Here is a 24,483-nt window from a genome sequence, read left to right as displayed (position 1 = left end):
TTCCAACAGCCAGGCAGAAGGGAACTTAGAATAGGTAAAGTATGACTTAGATAAATAAATAAAGAGTCATCGTCTTTACACCATAGTGCTGTGAAATAAAATTGATAGCAGCAACACAGAACTAAAACAAGCCAAGAATCAGTGAATCAGTGGATCAGAGGAGCACCAAAATTGACCATTTGTTCCAATCCTCTAGCAACACATTTGACATACCCTTACAACTTTTAAGTCATTTTCATCCCCATGTCTCTTCACCTCTGTATTCAGCTATATGCCTTGTTCAGCTATTTCTTGTGTTTATAACATATACTCTTGTAGGTCAAATTGTTATTCAAAATTCATCACTTTCTTTATAATAGAATTATGGATCCAAACACTATGGATGCCTCCCACTGTGGGCAGAGTTCAATGTCATATTTTTGTTGGACTTGGCCATGTGATTTGTTTTGACAAATAGAGTGCCATGGAAAGGGCATGAGCAGAAGCTTTAAACCATATTTTATGGTTTGGCCTGTCCGCTTGTGCTCTAATAACCCACCATGAGATGAGCATGCCCTGGGAAGCTGCTGCCCCTTCAGCCAGGGCCCCAGAATGAAGACAAGGGGAAAGAGACTTGTACCCAAATGAAAGCCCGTTGAGTTCTACCTGGCCCAGCCTAGATCAGCCAAACTGCAGCCAGACTTCAGACCCAGGATGATGAAAGCAAATGGTTGTTGGGATAAACCACTGAGATTTTAAAGTTATTTGTTGCACAGCCAAAAAATTAAAAATTAAAAAAAAAAAAGACACAATATAGATGCTAGATGTTTTGAATGGACCAGCTGGGCACCTCACTCTTCCATCAAACACACATAACTCTTATCATCTGGATAAACTCCTATTATCTTTTAAGATCCAACTCAAATAATACCTCCTCCACAAAGCCTATAGGATTAGGCCTTATGTCTTATACACTCTACAGGGCAAGGATTCTTTTTGTCTATTTTATTCACTGATGTATATCAAGCACCTAGAGCACTGCCTGGTACATAGCAGGCCCACCATAAATATCTGCAGAATGAATGATTGAACACACTGAACTGCTTTAAGTTATATACCAAAATATATAGTCACATTCCCAATGATCATGCTATTCTTTTCCACAGAGCTGTATGGGGTCTCACAGGCCTCACTTCCAGGTTAGGGAGGGTTGGACTTTGATTTTTTAGGTACTTGGAAGCATCTGAAATGTTTGAGTAGGGAAGCAGATGCTTAGAATCAGAATTGGTTGCAAGTGACTGAGCACCCCCAAATAAAAGTGGGGGAAAAGGGTGGGGGAGTGTGTGTGTGTGTGTATACATAAAATTTTTCTTCAGATGAAAACAAAGGTATTTTAAGGAAAATCATTCTGGTTGTTTCTTTTCATATCATTTTTTTAAAAAACAGGTTTATTAAGTTATAATTTACATACTATACAATTTATCCACTTAAAGTGTACAATTCAATGTATTTTAGTATTTTCCCACAGTTGGGCAGCTTTCACCACTATCAATTTTAGAACATTTTCACTATCTCAAAAAGAAACTCCATACCCATTAGCGGTCACTTCCTATTTACCTCCAACAGTCTCCCCACCCACCCCACCCCACTTCCAGCCCCAGGCAACCAGTAATTGACTTTCTGTAAATTACTATTCTATAAATACCCTGTATAGATATGCCTATTCTGGACATTTCATATAAATGGAATCATACAGCATGTAGTCTTTTGTGACTGTTTTTTTTTTCATTCAGCATAACGTTTTCAAGGTCTTCATATCATTTTCAACTATAAATACAATCAGCTTAAAACATATGTAATAATTACGAGCATAGACTACAAAGCCAGACTGCCCAGATTTATATCCTAGCTCCATCCCTTATTAGAATTATATGATTTGAGGTAAGTTACTTAACTCCTCTGTGCCTTAATTTCCTCCTCCGTAAAATGGGTTTAATAATAGAATCTGCCTCCTAAGGTCATAGTGAAACTGAAATGAGTTAATATACGTAAGGCACTTAGAATAGTACCTCACACATACTAAGCATTATATAGGTGTAGGCTGCTATTATTATTATTATCTGTGTTAAAGAGAAAGGGATTGTGGATAGATAGTCTCAGAATCTTTTTCATACCTTAGGATGTGTTTTGGTATGCAGTATGTTTGAAAATGAGTGTCTCAGCAGGAAGAAATGGGGAATGACTGCTAATGAGTATAGGGTGAAGCAAATGTTCTGGGATTAGATAGTGGCTATGGTTGCACAATTTTGTGAATGCACTTTAAAAAACCTCATTCAACTGTATACTTTTTAAGAGGTGAATTTTATGGTTTGTGAGTTATTTTTCAATTTTTTAAATTGAGTGTCTTTCCTATTTCAGCAATTGCTATACTTGAGGCAAAATAGTGATGGCATACATGAATATTCTGCCTTGAAAAAAGTTAGAAATTTAAGGGCGTCTGGGTGGCTCAGTTGGTTAAGCGACTGCCTTCGGCTCAGGTCATGATCCTGGAGTCCCGGGATCGAGTCCCACATCGGGCTCCCTGCTCAGCACGGGGTCTGCTTCTCCCTCTGACCCTCTTCCCTCTCGTGCTCTCTCTCATTCTCTCTCTCAAATAAATAAAATCTTTAAAAAAAAAAAAACTTAAAAAAAAAGAAAAGAAAAAAGTTAGAAATTTAAATAGCTTCCCTATTCTGCCCATGCACCACCTCCCCCATGGTTTCTCCTGTGCTTCATGGTTTTTGTTTTGTTTTTTTTTAAGATTTATTTATTTGAGGGAAGAGGGGCAAACGGAGAGGGAGAGAGAGTCTTAAGTAGATTCTGTGCTAAGGGAAGAACCCCACATGGGGCTGGATCTCATGACCCTGGGATCACGACTCTGAGATCACGACCTGAGCTGAAACCAAGAGCCGGATGCTTAACCAACTGTGCCACCCAGGTGCCCCTCCTGTGCTTCATGTTTTAAAAATGTTCTATACTTGTGTTTTATACCCTTTACGGGCTGCAGATGGAGGGTAAGTAAACAGTGTTTGATTACATGGACCGTACTGGGCAGAGCTACAATAAAGAGCAAATTTAAAAAGAGAAATCATACCAAATTATATTAAGTAGTAACTATATTCTTAACAGTTGAGGGCTCAGACTCTAAAATAAAAGGGGAACTAGGTTCAATTTCTGGCCCCACCTTCTGTCAAGCTATGTGACATGGGACAAGTTACTTACACACCACTCTCAGCCTTAGTTTCCTCATCTGTAAACTGGAGACAGTAATAGTAATTTACAGATGTTAGGAAGATTAAGTTTGATCATGTAGATAAAACATTTAATACACTTCCTGGCAGATAGTAAGCACTCCTCTATTTTGTAAATGTCAGCTATGAGAACGATGATGATGGTGATGGAGGAGGAGGAGGAGAACCATCATTCATCACCCAAACTGACTGTAACATACAAAATACAGATGAGGCAGCAGCTTCTGGGTGCTGGCTCACTGCCCAAAATTGCTATAGTCTTCTTGAGAGGAAGGGGGAACAATGTGATTCTGTGGTTACTGGTCACAAGGACAAAGCAATTGACACCCCCTCTACCCTAAGCTCTAAATGAGCTGTGTATTCACAACAGACCCACAAGGATTTGGCAGCAGTTCACAAACGAGATCCCTGCTTTCGGGTCCAAGGAAACCTTTGCCAAATGCCTTCCAGGGATTAGAAGAGGGATATGAAATTAATTTATTTACTCTTCTTAAAAAAAAAAACAAGCCTGAACTTCTAGGGAAATCATTGACACTACTGTTAAATCCTTCAAATGCATCAACCTTTTAAAAACTGTCCTTTCAGGCTTGAAATGTACAAATTTGAGATCACTGTTGCCCACTTTAGACCCTCAGCACCTTTCCTTCGGCACTACTGCAACACCTTCCTACGTGGTCATCTACCAGGCTCCTGGCCTTCGGTTCTGTTTTCCACACTGCAATGAGAATAATCTTTTCAAATACAAAATCCCATCATTCTCTGCTGCTTGAAGCTCCACAAGGGGTTCCCAGCCAGCACTTGCAGAAGTTATCTCAGACCCCTCTGCGGACTGTACAAAGCTCATCGTGACCGGGTCCCTGCTCTCCCAAGTTCAGCCTCATTTCTAGACACGCCCCACCTACCATGCACCTTCGACTCTAGCCTAAGATGCTGGCAGCACTCTGCAAGCCTCCACAGCTTTACAACTCACATCAGTACGATCTAATAATCTACAGCCCGCTTCTCAAACACATTATCTCATGTGTGTGTTGTCCCTATCTGAGATCAGCTGTGAACGTGAAGTGCTTATTTTTACTGCTAATTGATCACTGCAAGGAACAACAATCAGTGAACTATCAAACCACTCTAACACCTTGTGAATAATACATATATTTTACTTTGTTAGCATTTGGAGTTACCAGAAAAGAACACAGACGAAGCCTGACTCATACCTAGAGAACCTAAGAAAAAAGTCTGAACATACTGGTAAAAGTCAACACAGAGATTTCATTCCTTTATTGTTAGCAAAGCTTGAAAGCAAACCTCTTATTTAAAATAAGCAAGTCGCCTTATAATAAAATTATTTAAAATTAATTCATCATATGTCTTTCTCATTCTATGTTGAGATTTTTCGCAGTGGTTTATTAACCATTTGGCTTTAAAACTAGATGAAAATACTGACATTGACATACTGTCTTCTTACACTCTCCAAGTCACTGAAGACATAAATCCACACATCACTTCATACTTCAGCGACTGTCATTCTTTGTACTTGGTTATTGACTCACTACCCTGCACAACGAGCACAGCTAGCTAGCAGGTCAAGGCAACAAGACTACAAGAAATAGAAGACAAAACTGGACTTCTTCATGTCTATAGTGGTCCAGCTATCATAATTACCGATTAACATCTAGGCAGCGGCAGCAAAAAGAACAAGTAATGAAAACTGTGGGTTTGAAAAACATATGTATTAGCATTATGCTCCACAGTCCAGCTAGCTGCTTGAGAATACAGGACCCCAAAAGCCACTAACGAAAGTCTGGTTTTAATGTAAACTCATTCTCCTCTTACCTGACCCTTCGGGGATTCTGTTTCCTGATAAGCAGATCTAAACCGTAAGACAATAATATCCCAAGGAGGTTCTGGCACTGAGCCCCAGAAATCCTTAAAGCAACAAACACCGTCTAACAGAAGAAAACCAGACTACTCGCTCCCTTCTCTGCTCTCCCCACTAACTCTAGGGAACACAGGAATGCCCTGCCAATTAGAAGATATAAAATTCTTTCGGGAGCAAAATGTTTTGAAATACAGAGGGACTGCTGATAATGTCATACCTTGTCACCTGGGATGCTTTGGAAGACCCCTCAGAAATGACCTCTGGGCCAGACCAAGCAGTATGTGGGCCAGTGAATCCTTTCTATTTATGGAAGCTGAATAACTTGGAACTCCTGTAGTGACAGACAGATTAGAACTCAAAACTTCAAATAGGTAAAAAAAGTTAAGTCAAAAACCATTTTAAAAACCCAGAATGTAGGAAGCCTGGGTGGCGCAGTCAGTTAAGTATCTGACTCTTAGTTTTAGCTCAGGTCACGATCTCAGGGTCCTGAGATTGAGCCCCACATGGGGCTCCACACTCGGGGGGGGGGTCTGCTTAAGACTCTCTCTCCCTTGCCCCCACCCCTCTCTCTCCCTCTCTCTAATAAGTAAACAAATCTTTAAAAAAAATCCAGATTGTAGTAAACTCTAAAAGCCCAGTTTCTTCAATAAAATAAACTGTAACCAAAAAATTTGAAAAAGGGGACTTATCAGTTAAAAACCACTTAAACATTAATTTAATGCAGTATGTGCCCATTTCTTAGGACCTGATCCAAACAAATCATTTAAAAAATTGAGACATCTTTAAAAAAAGAGCAGGGTGGGGGGCCTGCCTGGGTAGATCAGTCAGTTGAGTGGCTGCCTTCAGCTCAGGTCATGATCTCAGGGTCCTGGGATCAAGCCCCACAACTGGGCTCCCTGCTCAGCGGAGAGTCTGCTTCTCCCTCTGCCCCTCCCCACCCCACTCATTCTCTCTCTCCCTTTCTTAAATAAATAAAATCTTTTTTTAAAAAATTCCCATTTCCATACGTAAAATGACGATTACACCGGCACCTTCCTTATAAAATCATTCTGAAGATTAAATGAGAATGCATTAGTATGTGACTGGCTAAAATATTAGCTGCCATTTTCTATCAGTAGTGTTTTGTTGTTTTATATTTCTTTCATTTGAATTTAGACCATTAGTGAAACCCAGCAAAATGAAAGATGAAATATTCACAATTGTAATTAACAGTATACTTACTGCTAGCATTATTGTTGTAGGAAAGAACATCTGATGAATGTGTGAAGAGAGCAGAAAGTGGGGACTTAAATTAATATGTACAGGTAGATTTGGAACAGACTAGAGGGCCAGGCAGCAGAGTCTACGATTTGTTAGGGGCAGTGGTGGGTAACAAGCAGAGTAAGAGATGACAGTGAGTCAGAAAACAGTCTGTACAGGATAAACAGGGTCCGTGGCACTGGCCTCCAGGGCATCATTTGGTGTATTTGCAGCAACTTTTTTTTTATCACCCTATATTGTGCTATTAATATGATTTGAGGCTTTGCTTTATAATAAAGTAAGCAGGTATGTGCAACATGACTGTCATCATGACAATCCTGAACTGGATCCAGAAATGGCAGAAACACCAAAATGTCTCTGCATTGGGAGGGATGGGGTGACTGGGTGATGGACACTGGGGAGGGTATGTGTTCTGGTAAGCGCTGTGAATTGTGCAAGACTGTTGAATCTCAGATCTGTACCTCTGAAACAAATAATGCAATATATGTTAAGAAAGAAAAAAAGAAGAAGAAGAATGTAGCAGGAGGGGAAGAATGAAGGGGGGGAAATCGGAGGGGGAGACGAACCATGAGAGACGATGGACTCTGAAAAACAAACTGAGGGTTCTAGAGGGGAGGGGGGTGGGAGGATGGGTTAGCCTGGTGATGGGTATTGAGGAGGGCACGTTCTGCATGGAGCACTGGGTGTTATGCACAAACATGAATCATGGAACACTATATCTAAAACTAATGATGTAATGTATGGGGATTAACATAACAATAAAAAAATTTTTAAAAAAAAGATCAAAAAAAAATGTCTCTGCATTACTGGGGATGGGAGGGAAGAATAGACTAGAAAATGGGAGGACATGGGGTGTGAGGCTGGGGAGTTCAGCACAACCCGACACATCCATTGCAACTTTTTCTGCTGATGGCGCAGATCATTTATCCTCAGAGAATCACCTCATGAAAACAATGCAGAATGCGTGCCAGGCCCCAGAACCCATGGCTAGGACGTCAGCAAGGATTATTCTCTCCGGGGCCCCACTCCCACCATGTGCTTGTCAGCAACACAGACACTCACACCCCACTTTCAGAAACCACAGCCTCCACAGGAGCTGCTAAAACAGATGTAGAGAAATTAGCTCTGTGGCTGGGTTGATGGTTATGCATACAAGGTCAAGGAGGAAATAGGCATTCTACTACTTTATTGAACCCATGCATTTAAAGGAGGCTGAGAGAACTTTCTTTCTTCACCCCTCCCTTAGATTTCCTTGCTCTGCATCACAGAGCTACCTCTTGATAGATTGAGTCATTTTATGGCTTCCATTTGTTGAGAGCACAGTATGTGCCAGGCACCTGCTTGGGATTTATCAGTGAACAAAACAAAGATCCCTGCCATTGAAGAACTTTCTCCTTGAGGGATGGGGAAGGCAGACATTTTAGGAAGTGAAGGGTGTTAGGACAAAATGGAAAAAAAGAAAAAAAAAAAGCAGGGCAAAAGGAGAGGGAGTGAGAAGGGGGAGGGCCGTCGGATGTGGAATCTACCAGTTGGTAGGAATGTTAACCTAGGAATTCTCGCTTCCTGCTATTCATTCCCACTCCCTCACCGCTCACCACGAGAGGTGATGAGGGAAACAAGACAACTGTATTAGGCTTATTTCAGAGTCAAAAGAAGATAAATTAAAACTATTTTCTCCATACTTTTCTTTTCGGAAAGTGGCCTAAAGAAGGAAAAGTGCTAAATGAACCGAAGCAAAGTGACAATGGACAGACTTCTCCTCCCCTTCTCCTGCAGCCAGCTAGTCTTTGGTCCAATAGCATTTGGGCTACAACTGCCCCATATTCTGACAGGGAGGCCGGGCTGTCTGCGCAGCGGCTCCCGCAGGAACAGCCTGTTCACCGTTTCTAAGGAACCAGCCTGCATTTACCCCACGCCTAGAAGTGACTTATATCTTCTTGCTTTTTTTCAGAGGATCAATCAAAGCAAAAAGAACAAGAGTTGATGGCCTAACCCTGAAAGAGGAAGGGTGATACCATTATATATAGCCCAAGTTTAAATGCATTCTCTTCCTCCACGGGCATGCCCCCCCCATTAAAAAAAAAAAAAAGCAAGAAATAACCAACATTTTACAGACTGGTGCTAAAAGACAGGATTAAAGAATTGCCTTTCTATATTTTTACAAGTTTTCTACAATGAAGATGTTTAATTTTTATAATTAGGAGAAAATAGCTAGTTAAAAAAAAAACACCCCAACCATATACCAAAAGAGACGGTGATGAGAATCAATTGGCCAACACGCCAGCAGTTACTGTTGCTAAAGAGCTACCTGCTGAAGATCTCAATATTTTGTGAGATCTACTTGGATAAGATTTATACCTGGAGTAGAGACTGATCCACAGAGTAAGCAAACTATAATTTTACGTATCTTATATTTACAATCATGCTGACGACCCCAGTTGTGATGCTGAATAGGGCTCTTTCTCATTCTTCACACCAGCTATTTAAATTCTGACTCTTAACAGCAGGAAAAAAAAGCTGATCTAATGGTGAAATAAGCTTATATTGAAATCATGAAATGTTTACCATAAACTTACATAAGTAAGGTTCAGAAGTACTGAAGACTCTTATTAACCTTCTTTTGCTTAAAACTTAACCTTAGCACAGGCTTAGGATTTGGCTATGCACCCTCCTGATGCCATCTTACTTCTTTGGAAACAAATCCTGAAAAAGTATCTGACAAGGCTTACTACCCATTTATGACGAAAATGCTCAGTAAACTAGGAATAGAGGAGAACACCCTAACTTGACAAAGGCATATCTAAAACCGAAAACAAACAGTGTATGAAATGGAAAAACGTTAGACTCATTCTCTTTAAGACTGAAAGCAAGACAAAGATGCCTACTAGCATAGCAAATTGCTTCGACATAGTCCTGGAAGTTCTGGGTGACACCGTAAGGAAAGGAAAAGAAATAAGATGTATAAGGATGGGAAAGAAGCAACCATATCACTATTTTCAGAGACTTGTGATTAACAATAGGGGGAAAAAACCCAGAAATCAACTATTTGATTAAGATGGGGAAGAAAGGCTGTCAGATACAAGATCAGCATGTAATAACACTATTTCTCTTAAACTACGAACAGTCAACTAGAAAATAATAGAGACATGACTCACAGTAACAACAAAACTATGAAATATTTAGAAATTAGTTTAACCAAAAATACCTTCCTAGACCTTTATGGAGAAAATTTTTAAAGTTCTAATAAAGGATTTAAAAATGAGCTGATGAAGTATTTAGGGATAAAAGGGCATGATGTCTGCAACTAACTCAAAATGGGTCGGGAAAAAAAACAGGCTTAGAAATGTGGAGAGGGAGTAATAGAGCAAATGCGGCAAAATGCTAACATTTGGTGAATCTAGGTGAGGGATATACATAAGCTCTTTGTACTAACCTGAGAACTCTTCTGCTAGTTTTAAATTATTTCCAATAAAACCAAATTTCTTTTAAAAAGTGCTGAATAAATGGAGAGACATGTTACATGCTCTTGGAGGAAATGAGTTAATATCAGAAAGATGTCAAGCCTCTCCCAAATAATTTATAAATTCAATGTAATCCAAATAAAAATTCCTTAAAAATACAATTTTTGAGGAATCTATAAACTTAATTCCAAATTTTATATGGAAAAATAATGGTCCAGGAATGCTAATTAAACTTAAAAATTAAGAACAGAGATGGGGCATTTGCTGTGCCAGTCAGAGAACATATTACAAAATCACTGCAATAAACATGGAGCAATAACTGACAGACTAATGCAACAGAACAGAAGCTTAGAACAGACCAGTATATATATGGAAACCATAGATGAGAGAGAAGGTACCACAATTCAATGGAGGAAAGCATGATGTTTTTGGAGATATTGGAAAATCTGCCTCATTAAGTGAAGAATAATAGGACTGGATCCCTGTCTCACACCATATGCAATGTGGGTTCTAGATGAATTAAAGAAATTGCTATGACCCAGGGATTGAGAGGGGCTTCTTAAAACTCCACAAGTATTAACCATGTCAAAGAATTTACCTGATTACATCAAAATTAAGAATGTTTCTTGATCAAAGGACGACAAAGGGGAGGCTCCTGGGTGGCACAGTCGGTTAAGGGACTGACTCTTGGTTTCGGCTCAGGTCCTGATTTCAGGGTCCTGAGATGGACCCCAAGTCAGGCTCCACACTCAGCCGGGAGTCTGTGTGAGATTCTCTCTGCCCCTGCCCCTCTCCTGCACACACACACACACACACACACACACTCTCTAATAAATAAATCTTTAAGAAAAAAAGACAAAGACAAAATTAACAGATGCCCAAAGAGAAGACATCTGCAGAGTCTAAATGTGAACAACGCAGATAGCAACTCCAATAGAAAATGGGCAAAGATATGAATAAGCAATTTACAGAAAGAGCTATATGTATAAGAGATGTTGCAATCATTTGTAAGCAAAGACACACAAATGAAAATGACAAGAGATCACTTTGCACCTCCGAGACTAGAAAAGATGGACAGCTGGATAAAGCTGAGCGCCGGTGGGGCATGAGGGTATAGGAATCCTCCAACACTTCCAGTGGAAGAGAGACTGGGGCAGCCATTGTGGAGAGGAATCTGGCGCTATTTAATCAAATTCATTATGTGCCAGCCAATAACCCAGCAATTTCCTTCTGAATAAATATTATGCAGCTTTATAAGTGGACAGGTACAAAGATGCTCACTGCAGCAATAGGTATGTTAGGGCGTAGGGACAACCTGAGTATCACACAGACAGCAGATATATAAAATTGTGGTTTGAGCACATGGCATGGAGTATAATGCATCAGTCAAAAACAAAGAATTAGATGTACACATAGAAACTGATGGATCTTCAAAACTATTTAGAGAAAAATGCAGCAAAATGAAATACAGTGCTATAAATTAAAATACATATAAAACAAACAAAATCCTATACAGACAAAAAGAAACACGTTACATGCATTAGAATGAGTACCTATGGGACATAAGGTGAATGGGAAGGGGATAAGGGAATTAAAAACAAAAGAAATCTTTCAGACTCCTTCCATGTTAAAAAAGAAGAATTCGAATGGCCTATGATAAATACAAAATTAAAATTGTTTCCTTCCCCAAAGTTTCCAACTTTCCTAACAACAAAAGCTACTTTGGTTGCCAGCTCTGTTGATGAGTAACAGCTCTTCATCCTTTTTCAAGCAGGAAGAGAAAATTCAGGGATCAGCAGAGTACTAAAGGGATCAGCAGAGAATATTCACGAAACAGTGTTTTTGTTCCCATGACCTGACAACCTGACTGAAAAGACCTGACTACCTCTTGATTTGGAGTGATTCAGCTAAAGGCGGGTCCCAGTCAAGTTTTCAGGTCATCTGTAGCTGTTTACTTTTAGAACCTCTCCGTATGCAATCCCCTGGCCTCCCTGTAGAAATATTCCAAGCTACTTAGAATCTTAAAATTCTAGAGCTCCAAGGGACCTGGTCATCCTACAGATGAGGAAACTAAGGCCCCAAGAAGAGTTACGGCTTAGGGTCACACCGCTAGGACGAAAGGGAAGGTCTTCCTGACTCTGTGCCCAGCAGCCAGAGTGACCCTGTCAAACTTAAGTCATCATGAGCAACTCGGTTCACAACCCTCTAATGTCTTCTTCCCCCTCACTCAGAGGAAAGGTCAAAGTCCTTACAATGGCCTACACTGATGGCGCCCCTTCCCACTCCCACCGCCTCTCCCCTGCTGCCACCTCGCCCCCGCCCTCCTTGGCACTGCCTGGCCGCTAGGACCTCGCCAGCCCTCACACATGCCAAACAGGCTCAGCACCCGGGCCTGGAACTTGCTCATCCCTCTGTCCCCCCACCCTCACGGTCTCAATTCCTTCCAGGCCTAGATCAAAAGTGATCTTAGCAGAGGCCTTCTCTGACCACTCCGTATAATAAAGTCAGTCCTGCCCACCCCTCCACCCCCACACACATACTCACCCTCTCCCACTTACACCTCTTTAAAGTTCTCCGTAGCTCGATGAGCATGGGACAGTCAATCCATTCAGTTTCATTTGTCTGCCTCTAGCCCACTACAATGCTATGGCCCCGCCGTGGGGCTTTGTCTGTTTCATTCACAGCTGTATCCCCAGCCCCCAGAATAGTGCCTGGTAGACACAGGTGCTTAATGACTATGTGGTGAATGAACAAATCAGAACTGCAGACTTCAGCCCCCTAGCACAATGCCCTATTTGCTCTGCAGTGCTGCCTCCCTTCCTGGGTAAACCCTAACATCTAAAAATAAAAGAATACATTTTAGCTACTGTATGTTTATTTTATCTCCTCTGGCTGACTTTTATAGCATCAAGGATAAAGCACCCAACCAAAAGTTAACACTTTTGGTTTGTTTAAGGGCTCCTTCATCATAGAGCTGTTCTGTGATCTGATTTTATGGCTATTACTTTAGGTTTCGGCCTTTCTAGACGACAGGCTGATAATTTTTTTTAAGTAAGCGCTACGCCCAACGTGGGGCTTGAACTCACAAGCCTGAGATCAAGAGTCGCACGCTCAACCGACTGAGCCAGCCAGATGCCCCTAGTATCTCAGAATTAACACCTGACCCACAAGACTATGTTATCCAATCTTGAAAATTAGTTTATCCAGGTGTTTTCCTAAGCTGAGCATAAGAAACTATTTAATATTAATTGGATTGTTGTTGTAAAACTTTTCAAACGTAACTCTGAATTTTCAGGATGCTTTAGCTAAAACCCAAGCACAGTTGAGAATTTCAGAGCAGATAATCCTGTAACAATGCTATGCTGTAGGTAATACACTGACTTTAGAAACAATAATAAACCTAGAAAATGATTCAAGCCTTATACCTGGCAATAGTAGGCAAGTCTCCATTTGCATTCTATTGTAGTTGCTTTTATCATTTGAAAAAATTCCAATATAAAAAGTATCTGTAATTTCAAAAATCACTGAAGTATCTGAAATGTGAAAAACAGCTTTTTGCTTATTTTAGCCCAACACTGTAAAGTGGGAGGGTTGAGAACAATAACACACTTGAAGATTCCCTAGGCATCCTGCAGGAAGGATTTCCTTCTGAGGCAGAGATAAGTGAGTTTGCCGGCTCTGGAGCCTTCCTATATTGCAGCCTCCAAGTACACGAAAGATAAAAATCTAAGCACAGTCCACTTAACCCTTTTTCAGAACCAGAGCTTCATGGAGTCACACTGTGTTCTAAAAATGAACACCCACCCTTAGTTTTTAGGAGATCGTAAACAGTGACTGAAGAATTATGATTTGTCATATTCTTCAGGGGGAGAAAAAGTAGCTTGCAGGAGGCTCTGAATTGCAATGTGGCTGAAAGAGGAACGGGAAAGGGTCTTTGCAGGAAAGAGGGCCACTCCGAAAGAGCCAGAAAAAAAGAAACAAGAAGTGGGAAAAGGCTCTGCTTTGGGGCCACAAGACAAAATAAATAACTTGCACATATTTGGACAGACTGTCTATAAAGATTATTATATCTCAGCCGAATATACACACAATATGAGCACTATATAAAAGACATCTTATCACATTTCCTGAGGCAGAATGTTCTCAGCTTATTGCAAAGGTTATCTGTACACCCCCCACACCCCATTCCTAGGTCAGATTTTAGCTATCCTCACAAAGCACTCCATCCCAATCTCTGAATTTAAGTGAATTTAACACTGATGTAATTTGAAAAATCACTTTTCACTTATGTTAGGCCAACGCTGATGATATGACTTGTTCTATTAAAACTTTTTGTCACAATGAGTGACATATGTTTCAAATTAACATTTGAAAGAGTTCAAAGGGGGCTAGAGATCCTTTAATTCAATGATTTAGAGAAAAGCAGGTGCTGAAGAATAAACTTGCTCATCACCTGGAGTCTATTCCTGTTGCTGGCGTAATAAATGCAACACTAAGAAAGCACACCTGTATGCTGCCAGGTACTTCAGTCTGCCAAATACAACCAGGGATTAATCAGTCCCACTCTCCCCCTGGAACTCAGCTATGCAAACAGTCGGAGCTAGACTATGCCCAAGCCCTAACCATTAAGCCACATATCACAGCATCACTAATTAGGAAAAGAAAGTCTTTCAACACAAGATGTGCATATTACTGTAAAATAGGCAAGTTACCAATTTAACAGAACAACAGTGCGAGAGCCCTTCAGTGCTGCATAAATGAAACAGACAACAAAGGATAATGAGATTGCATTTAAAGTGGGGGTTTTTTTGCATTTAAAAATTAACTCTACACCCCAAGCATTCTCCACAGCGCCTCATCTGCAGCAGACCTGGCCAGTTTGTAACCCCAATATTCCCCTATGCAACTGACAGCACCGTCACCCTCTTCAAGGTTAAGTGCTCTGAGAAACTGATGCCTGGTGGACATCAATCCCTGTGGCAGGAATGCCGGTGTCCGTGGGTAACAGCAAAACTCCAGCATAACCAAATTTGCATCTCTAGCCAAACGGGTCTTACTCTTGCTTCGGAAATCATCCCTCCCTGCCTCCTTGACACAGAATCGCGGACTCCTAGACCGACTGGATGTGACTGTGAGCAAGCCAGAATATTTCTTCATCTGTAAAATAGGGGGGCTGGGCTATGCTGAATTCTTTTCCAGCTCTCAAATTCCGCCTCATTGCCCGAGTGGCAGGGCGGTGCAGTAAAAAGAGCCCGGGGCTTGACACCGTTTAAGAAGCCCACGTCCGCATCCCCCTGACTGCTGGCCGCCCAGCCTCCCCCCCCCCCACCCCCGGCGGGGACCTCACAGGGCCGGACCTGAGCCGGGCTCCGAGGAGGGCCGGCGCCCCGCACCTCCTGCCCGGGGGGCTCCCGGCCGGGGCAGCTGCCGCCACGGGGCAGGGGTGGCGCAGGCCCGGCCGCGCGGCGCGTCCCTCTGGGCGCGGGTCCCCTCCGCCCGCCGCCCCGGGTCCGCGACCCGAGCTCCCCGGCCCGGCCCCGCCCGGCCCCTGACCTGCTCGCCGTCGCCCGGCGGTCCCTCGACGCGGCGGGCTAGCTGCGGCCGCCCGTCCCGGGCCGCTGTCACCTCCGCCCCTGGAAGCGGCGGGCGGGCCGATCCGGGGTGACTCAGCGCAGCCGCCCCGCCTCTCGCCTCCCGCCTCCCGCCCAGGCTTCCGCCTCTCGCGGCCGCGCGGCCCGGGGGCGCCTCGGTCCCCGCGCGCCCACCTCCGGGCGCCCACCCCGCGCTCGCGCCCCCTGCCGGCCCGCCGGCCCCGCGGAGTCAGAGGGGGCGGCGCTCCGAGGGCCTCTGGCGGGGGAAACCGAGGCACGGGCCAGGGCGGCCCGGCGCCCGCCGCTCGCCAGGCGTTGGGCCCTGCGTGCGGCTCAGGCTGCGAGCGAGTCCCTGGCCGCACACGGCCCTCCAGCCTAGAGAACGGGCGCGGTTCCACTGAGAGAAGGCCGCTCAGTGCCCGTGCGCCTGTGGTGCGCTCCTCGTTCTACCCGAGGCGGGGTTCTTCCTCGCAGCCCCGAGCTGCCCTTCGCTTCTGGCCGCCCCACCTCTTTCCCTGAGGAAAGTCTCTCGGGACCGCTCGGAGAGTTTAAAAGCGAGGAACAACAGAATGCAAGAACTGGGCAGGGCTGAGAGGAGGCTTTTAACTTGTCCGTGAACCCTCGCGGGATTCCCTTTGTGTCTTAAAGGCCGCAGTCGGTCTGCGGGCATGTCGTCTGAAGTTGTGTGCCCCAGGCTTCTGGGATCTACCTAGGAGACTGCGGAGAAAGCCAGCACGTCTCTCCCTGGGAATGCATCACAGAGAAACCTCTACTTCAAAAATGTTCTCGGGGTTTCCTTTCTCCTTTCCTTGTGGTAAAATATACGTAACGTAAAACTTGACGTTTTAACCATTTTTAAGTGTATGATTCTGTAGCATTAAGTACATTCACACTGTTGTGCAATCGTCACCACCCCACATCCCCACAGCCTTTTCATCTCCCCAAACCCAAACCTTATGCATCAAACACTAACTCCTCATTTCTCTCCATCCAGCCCCTGGCAACCTCCATTCCACTTTCTGTGTCTATGAATTTAACTGCTCCAGACCCGTCCTATTAGTGGAATCATATATTTGTCCTTCTGTGACTAGCTTATTCACTTAGCATAATGTCTTCAAGGTTCATCCACCTTGTACCGTGTGTCAGAATAGTATTCCCTTGTACGATACAACCTTCTGTTTATCCATTCCTGTCCGTGGACTTGTTCCATCCAAGGTTTGCTTCTACTTTTTGACTGTTGTGAATCATGCTGCTATGAACATGGATGTACAAATATCTGTTTGAAACCCTGCTTCCAATTCTTTTGAGTATATGCCCAGAAATAGAATTGCTGGATCACGTGGTCATTCTAGGTTTCATTTTTTGAGGAACGGCCATACGATTCTCGTCCTTTGCTTTTTTGCTGCATATGAACATTGTGGGCAGAAAGCTCTCTGGTAAAATATCAATATTCTGGGTTTTGACAAAATTGTTAACAAATGCTTCATTTGTCTGTAAAACAGTGAATTTTCTTCCTAAGAATAAGTAATTGACATTGCAAATTTATTGCCTTTATTTTTGAAGATACTGTTACTATTCCGTTAACCGCAATTTTGTGTTTTCCACATATACTCTCTAATGTTTCTTGGACAGAGTCAAGTATGTCATATGAAATCAGGATTAAATAGAAATTGAGCATTTAATTTTAAAATTTTTATTTTATTTATTTATGTATTTATTTATTTGAGAGAGAAAGAGAGCCTGCACATGCAGGGGCAGGGGCAGGAGCAGCAGGGCAGGGAGAGGGGAGAGGGAGAGAGAGAGCTTGAGCAGATTCTGCCAGAGAGCGAGCCCCAGGAGGGGCTTGATTTCACCACCAAGATCATGACCCAAGGGGAATCCAAGAGTGGGTCGCTTAACAAACTGAGCCACCCAGGTGCCCCTCAAGCATTTCATTTTTTTTTTTTTTTAAGATTTATTTATTTCAGAGAGAGAGAGAGAGTGCACGGGCAGAGGGAGAGGGAGAGGGAAAGGGAGAGGGAGAGAGAGTCTGATGTAGGCTCCATGAAGCATGGAGCCCAGAGCCCACCCAGGGCTGGATCCCAGGACCCCAGGTCACCACCTGAGCAGAAACCAAAAGTCGGAAGCCCAACCAACTGCACCACCCAGGTGCCCCAAGCATTTCATTTAAAAAAGAAGATAATTTTGAGTGTCTTAACATACACTCAAATCAACCTGAACTTTTTTTTAAGATTTTATTTTTTTTATTTGAGAGAGAGAGAGAGAGAGAGCACAAGTGGGGGGGCAGGGTTAGGGAGGGCTGAGGGAGAGAGAGAGAAGCAGACTCCCTGCTAAGCAGGGAGCTCAGTGGTGGGTGGAGTGAGATGGGGGGTGGCAGGTTTCCATCCCAGGACCCTGGGATCATGACCTGAGCCAGAGGCAGACACTTAACCAACTGAGCCACCCAGATGCCCCTGAACTTTTTTTCTTTTACCTGGAACAATTTCAGAAGGATCTGATGACTGAATCTGAATCTTTGGAGGAAGCTTCCTTACTGAGTACACTGAAGTTTAAGAACCACTACCCTAGGGCATTGCAAAGATTCTAAATCATTAAGGGCAAAATAATATTTTTTCACTCATCGACCAAGATTCACTATATATTTGTGATGGACAGGCATTGCGCTATATGTTTGGGATTCAGCCTGAATAAGACAGACAACCAGACTCCTGCCCTCATGGAGCTCACATTCTAGAGTGTGGTGACAAACAATATATAAATAAACAAATGATAAACCAAATAATGACAGGGTGTGGTGAACGCTGTGAAGGAAATAAACCAGGTGGTGTGATAGATTAAATCATAGAGAATGAAGCCCTAGTGCCACTGTATTGTAATGAATTAACTTCTCTCCTGTGCAACAAGGAGTGGTATAAGTTATATACAGTTTTTGAGGGAACTGGGAAAATAACTTCTGTGTTCTGTGGTTGAGATGAGGATCTGGTCTGATAAGGTGCTAGGTAAATGGTGGGAAGCTTCTTTGAATATAGTAGTGGTCAGGGAAGTCCCTGGGCATGTAACATTTGCTTGCAATCTAAAGGATGAGAAAGAATCAGATATTTAAGAGCTGAGGAAGTGACTTTCAGGTAGGAGAAACAGAAGGTGCAAGATCCTTGAAGTGGAAAACAACTTGGTAAGTTTCAGAATCAGAGAAGGAGCCTCCACAAGCAAGAGAGCAAGTATTATGGCATGAAACTGGAAAACAGGGATGAAGATCATCCTGGTCCTGGTGGGTCTTAGTAAAGAATTTAAATTTCATTTTCAATGTATTGATACATTATAAAATATCCTAAATTTTAAGAGACTAGAATGAAAAGGATCAATGTAGACAAATGTGTGTGGAACTTTTTTGTTAGCAATAATGACAATATCCATGTGTGTAATATTAAAATAAAAAAGCTTGACTAGGGGGCGCCTGGATGGCTCAGTCAGTTAGGTGTCTGCCTTCAGCTCAGGTTGCGATCCCTGCTCAGTGGGGAGCCTGCTTTTCCCTCTGCCTCTCCCCCTGCTTGTGCTCTCTCTCTCTCTCTCTGAAATAAATAAAATCTTAAAAATAAATAAATAAATAAATACATAAATAAAAAGAAAAAGCTTGACTGGCTTTTTTCCTGGATAATCCTTAAAAGCAAAACAGAGAATGGTTCAATTGCTGCGCATTTTGGTTAATCTCATTGATCAAAACTATTCAGTTGTGTCGTTTTGTTTTGTCTTGTTTTGTTTTGTGTCGTTTAGAGAGGGGTGGTGAGAGAGAATATTAAACAGGCTCCATGCCCAGCACGGAGCCCAACATGGGGCTTGATCTCACAACCCTGAGATCATGACCTGAGCCAAAATCAAGAGTCAGACACTTAACCAACTGAACCACCCAGGTGCCCCTAGTTTTGTTGTTTTTTGATCTGTCATGTCTGAACGTGAACCTGTCAAGACCTACAGCATCTAAAGTATCTGTTACTGCTGTGATGGACTGTATCACTAACAGTTTGGCATGGCTCGGCCCCAAATCAAAGCCAACTCCCCCTGGCTTCCCTCTGGAATGTGTCACATCCCAGACGCAAGCTGTTGCTAGTGATGGCAAGCTGATGAGAGCAGCAAGCTGCTGAAACTAAACTAAGTTGGCCTTGCTCATGGTGCAAGTCATCTGTTCATCTTTGAATAGCCAGGGGTCCAGCACTAAAAAAAAAAAAAAAAAAAAAAGTGCAAATAAAATAATATATTCCTATTCCTATTATTAAAGATGATGTAGTTTTTGAATGTTGGTGAAGTCCTGAGCCAACGGCCAAGAAGGAATTCCTGAGACGTCTTTGGTGCAAAAAGCACCAATATATATTGATTTTATTAAAGCACGGGGACAGGACCAGTGGGAAGAAAGAGAAGCTGCACTGGGGTCATGGGGAGTGACCCATTATATACTTTCAAGCTGGGAGGGGGTTAGGGGTAGTAGAAGCCTCCCAAGTATTTTGGAAACAAGGTTTCCAGGATCCTGAGGGGGCTAGCTAGTGTTAGGAAAAGGTCATTTATTACTGTTTACTAAAAATTCAGTCATGATGCTCCTCAGATGTCTATCAGTGGGTCATAAGCTTGGAGGATGATTGCCAACATGTATCTTGGGGGGTAGAGATAAAGTTTCCAAAAGAATTTTTTTTTTAAGATTTTATTTGACAGAGAGAGGGGGCAGGAGGGAGCACGAGCAGGGGGCAGCATCAGGCAGTGGGAGAGGGAGAAGCAGGCTCCCCTCTGAGCAGAGAGCTCCAGCGATGAGGGGCTCGATCCCAGGACCCCAGATCATGACCTAAGCCGAAGGCAGATGCTTAACCAATGAACCACCCAGGCGCCCCAAAGGAATTTTTTATGTTAAAGTAGACTTACAGGATCCTGGGGATTGGGCTAAGATTGCCTTTTGCCCTTAGCAAAGTATTAACATCGAGGCAGCTGAGTTCCTAGAGGAATGTCATTCTGCCTGGTTCAAGGACTTGGCAGTGGGCTATAAGCAGTAAGGAAATTTAATAATTTTTCTTCTGCCTTTGTTTCCCACATCTAAGATGTGTTTTAATGTCTTCATGAGAGAATATAGAAGGCATAGATTTGCATTCTAAGATGTCAGGGAAGGAAGAAACATCACTTGGAAATATTATTAATCTTTCATCAAAATGGTGCCAGAATGCGCCAGGACTCAGGTTGGATGGAGGAAGGAAGGGCTGGGGAGGTGTGCTCTCTTGGAGGAGTCGGGCTGATTCTGGAGGCAGGGCATCTGTCTAGTGCTAGGACCCGGCCAAGTCCTATGAGAAGACATCAGAAGCCATTTGTTTCAATTTAGGCATAGACCCCAGTGGGTAAGAGTAAAGCCAATCCCTGGTTTGTTCTTCCTAGAAGAGAAAGACCTTGTAAGGAAACTTCTGAGTTCTAAGAAAAGACCTTTCATGTTTATCTTCAGGGCTCTTCTTATATATTGATACGGTGTTCCCTACCGGCTCCTTCTCTTCCTATCTATTTGCAAAAGCTTGAAATTGGTTTAATGAGGAATAAAGAATCCTTTATAATTGGAAGTAAAAATCAAATAGGTAAACAAATCTACCTTAAAATACAAGTACCTAGTTGAGGTAATACTTTGGGAAAAAACTCATTCTTTTGTGTATCCATCAAGATATATCTAAGTGATATTATTCTATCTTTTACTATTTTCATGAGAAGACAAGAAAGAAGGTATCTGGGGATCTGGAAGGAGAGAGTGGAAGGAAAAGGGAAGCTGAAAAACTGAAGACAATTTTATTTTATTATTTTTTAAAGATTTATTTATTTATTTATTTGAGAGAGAGAGTGGGGGGGCACAGGGAGAGGGAAAGAGAATCTCAAGCAGCCTCCCTGCTGAGCGTGGAGCCTGAAGGCGGGGGGGGGGGGGGGGGCCTCCATCTCAGGACCCTGAGATCAAGACCTGAGCAGAAATCAAGAGTCGGACACTTAATCGACTGAGCCACCCAGGTGCCCCATGAAGACAATTTTATAGTAAATGTTTATTGAGACTTGGCCTTCAGTTAAGAGCTTATCGTATGTTATCTTTTTTTTTTCTTCTATTGGTTGGAAAAATATTTATCACCCTAATAAATAGATTCTACATTTGAATAGAATCAATAATTTTTACAAAATATTTTATAAATTTATAAATCATCTTTATAAATCATCTTTCTTTTCTTTTCCTGTTTGTCTACATTAATGAAGCAAGATAACCAAGCTTACCTTTTCCTTTTCCAAATAATATTGGTTGTTCCTCCTAGCACATGTCATGACAACAATCCAGCCAGGTAGTTATTGTAATCCTTAGCTTGTAAATGAGGCACCGAGGCTCTGTGAGGTTGAGCAGCTTGCTTGCCTAGGGCTTCCCACACTTCCCACAGTTTAATTGTTCCTATGCCACTTTTTGCTGTAATCTGGTACTTTCAAAAAACCATCATCATAATTCTTGACGAAATGGCATACTGCCTTGCTATTTTTTTAATGTTTTTATTTAAATTTACTCACTTTGGGGGCACCTGGATGGCTCAGTCATTAAGTGTCTGCCTTCGGCTCAGGTCATGATCCCAGGGTCCTGGGATGGGGCCCCGCGTTGGGCTCCCTGCTCAGCGGGAAGCCTGCTTCTCCCTCTCCCACTCCCCCTGCTTGTGTTCCCTCTCTCACTGTGTCTCTCTCTCTGTCAAATGAATAAATAAAATCTTTAAAAAAAAAAATAATAAATTTACTCACTTTGTTTTTTAAGGGAAACTTTGCAGCACTCCTATAAATGCAAAGCCAGTATAGATTGTAATTCATTGAAGGCAATCTTTAAAATAAATACAGTGGAAATAAAACTGTTAGTAAATTCTAATTCTGAGCTTGAGGTCTACTCTGCGTTTGTTAAAAAATGAAACTAGCCGGTGTTAGAAAGTTAGGACTAAACAGAAACTATGTGCTTGACATATTCAGAAGGATCTAAAGAAATTGGTAAGAGAACAACTTTTTCACTAAGTGATTTTTCACCAAGTGATTATTGGGTGAGAGCATAACCCAAATTGGCTCCTGCACCACCTGAAGTAATCCTGAAGAACATCTTGAGTACTACCCATGATTCTCTACCCACACCTTGGGAAATACCTCATTTGCCCAATAAAACAGCTTGTAAAGGACAAAGCTAGGATTCAAACCACCATCTGCCGGTATCAAAGTCTTTCCCTTGTGCAGTGTGGGCTCCCCACGCAACTGATTTCAAAACTTTGCTCTGAATTGGCCATGTTTGTCTTCCCTTAGCGATATTTTATCCTGGCGTGTCCATGAGGCTTAGTGATGTCATGACCTTCAATGTCTTTCCTGAAAATGTGCCAGGAACTGTATACCACACTCCAGAGGAAGCCTGACCCCTATGGGGCCTGGTGGGACTGTGCTCTTTTGATGTAATGCTGTGCTTTTTCTAGCACAGTCTGGGAATGCATTGCCTGTTTAAGCAGCTGGGCCACGTTGCTGTTTCTTGTTGTACTGTGGTCAAGTTCACATTCCCCCACACTCCTACCCCCTGTACGATAATTATCTGTTTGAATTAGTGTACAGTGTTTCACAGGAAAGAGACATCTGACTTCATACTAAGTCAGGCCTACATTAGCCAAAGTAGGGGACTGAATGACAACGTGGATTATGATTCTTTGGCCTTTGACAGGACAGACCTCAATTGCGTCACACACTATTGTAAAACCTCTCACTCTCACAGATGGTGAGTTCACTGAAGGCAGGGACTATGAATTTATCTTTGTATCCTTATTGCCTATCAGAGTGCCTGGCATAGAGGTGTACTTAATAAATGTGTGTTCAATGATTGAATTCCCTTGACTTGAGAGTCATAGTAAAATTAAAATGGTTCTTGAATTTAATAAAATTGCAATGCTCTTTTGTTGTTTTTGTCTATAATCATTGATTCTTCTTTATTTGAAACAGTTTTTTTATTTTTAAAAAAAATAGGAACCAACTCTCCTATACAGTTCACACTTGAATGACATGTGTTTGAACTGCATGGGTCCACTTAATATGCAGATTTTTTTGGATAAATACAGTATAGTACTGTAAATGTATTTTCTCTTCCTTATGGTTTTCTTTTCTTTTTTTTATTTTATTTTATTTATTTATTTGAGAGAGTGTGTGAGAGAGAGCACGAGCCAGGGGAGGAGCAGAGGGAGAGGGAGCAGCAGGCTCCCTGGGAGCCTGATGCAGGGCTCAATCTCAGAACTCTGAGATCATGACCTGAGCCGAAGGTAGACGCTTAACCGACTGAGCCACCCAGGCATTGCTTCCTTATGATTTTCTTAATAACATTTTCTTTTCTCTGGCTTATTTTATTGTGAGAATGCAGTATATAGTACATATAACATACAAAATATGTGTTAAGTGACTATGACTATTATGTCATAATATAACTTTTATTGGTCAACAGTAGGCTATTAGTAGTCAAGCTTTTGGGAAGTCCAAAGTTATACACGATTTTCAATTGCACAGGGCGGGGGGTTGGCACCCCAAGTCCCCATGTTGTTCAAGGGTCAACTGTACTATAAGTCACCCTTAGCCCCCTCTGCCTTCCAGGAGTTGGGCATATGACCCCAGACTGACCAATCGGAGTCACTATGATAAGTTTTAGAGACAGGCACATAACCCAATTTGTGCTATTGAGAGTCAGGCCCATGAATCAATTGTTTGTTGTTAGGCTGGTAAAATATAAGCTTGAAGCTGCTGATGGACATCTGGTACCCTCATGGCGAGAGCCCATGTGAGAATGAAGTCACCGCTGAAGATAATGAAATCAAGAAATGGAGAAAGAGTCCAGACCACATAATTGGGGCACCTGGATCCAGACATGCCTGAAAACTCCCCTCATAAATTTTTAGTTATTTGAGCCACTAATGTCCCACCTTTAAACTACTGGTTCAGGGATGCCTGGGTGGCTCAGTTGCTTAGCATCTGCCTTTGGCTCAGGTCAC

General features: G+C 42.5%; 1 protein-coding gene across 6 annotated transcripts in view; it reads right to left on the bottom strand.

Moving 5' to 3' along the window:
- The window catches only part of DNMBP (dynamin binding protein), a 123,042-nt gene extending 107,446 nt beyond the window's left edge, over positions 1-15,596 (bottom strand). For 2 of the 6 annotated variants that reach the window (XR_013449651.1, XR_013449652.1), the window contains exon 1: positions 15,420-15,596. The gene's annotated coding sequence lies outside the window, so the exon portion shown is untranslated. The remainder of the gene's footprint in view (positions 1-15,419) is intronic. The other 4 variants (XM_036065076.2, XM_078077250.1, XM_036065080.2 and 1 more) reach the window with 3 other exon arrangements.
- Between the last annotated feature and the right edge of the window lie 8,887 nt (positions 15,597-24,483).

This window comes from Halichoerus grypus, chromosome 7 (genome assembly GCF_964656455.1).
Source record: "Halichoerus grypus chromosome 7, mHalGry1.hap1.1, whole genome shotgun sequence".
In the NCBI taxonomy this organism is placed as follows: Eukaryota; Metazoa; Chordata; class Mammalia; order Carnivora; family Phocidae; genus Halichoerus; species Halichoerus grypus.
The sequence above is the reverse complement of the archived record's forward strand: the minus strand, read 5'-3'. Positions and strand labels throughout refer to the sequence as shown.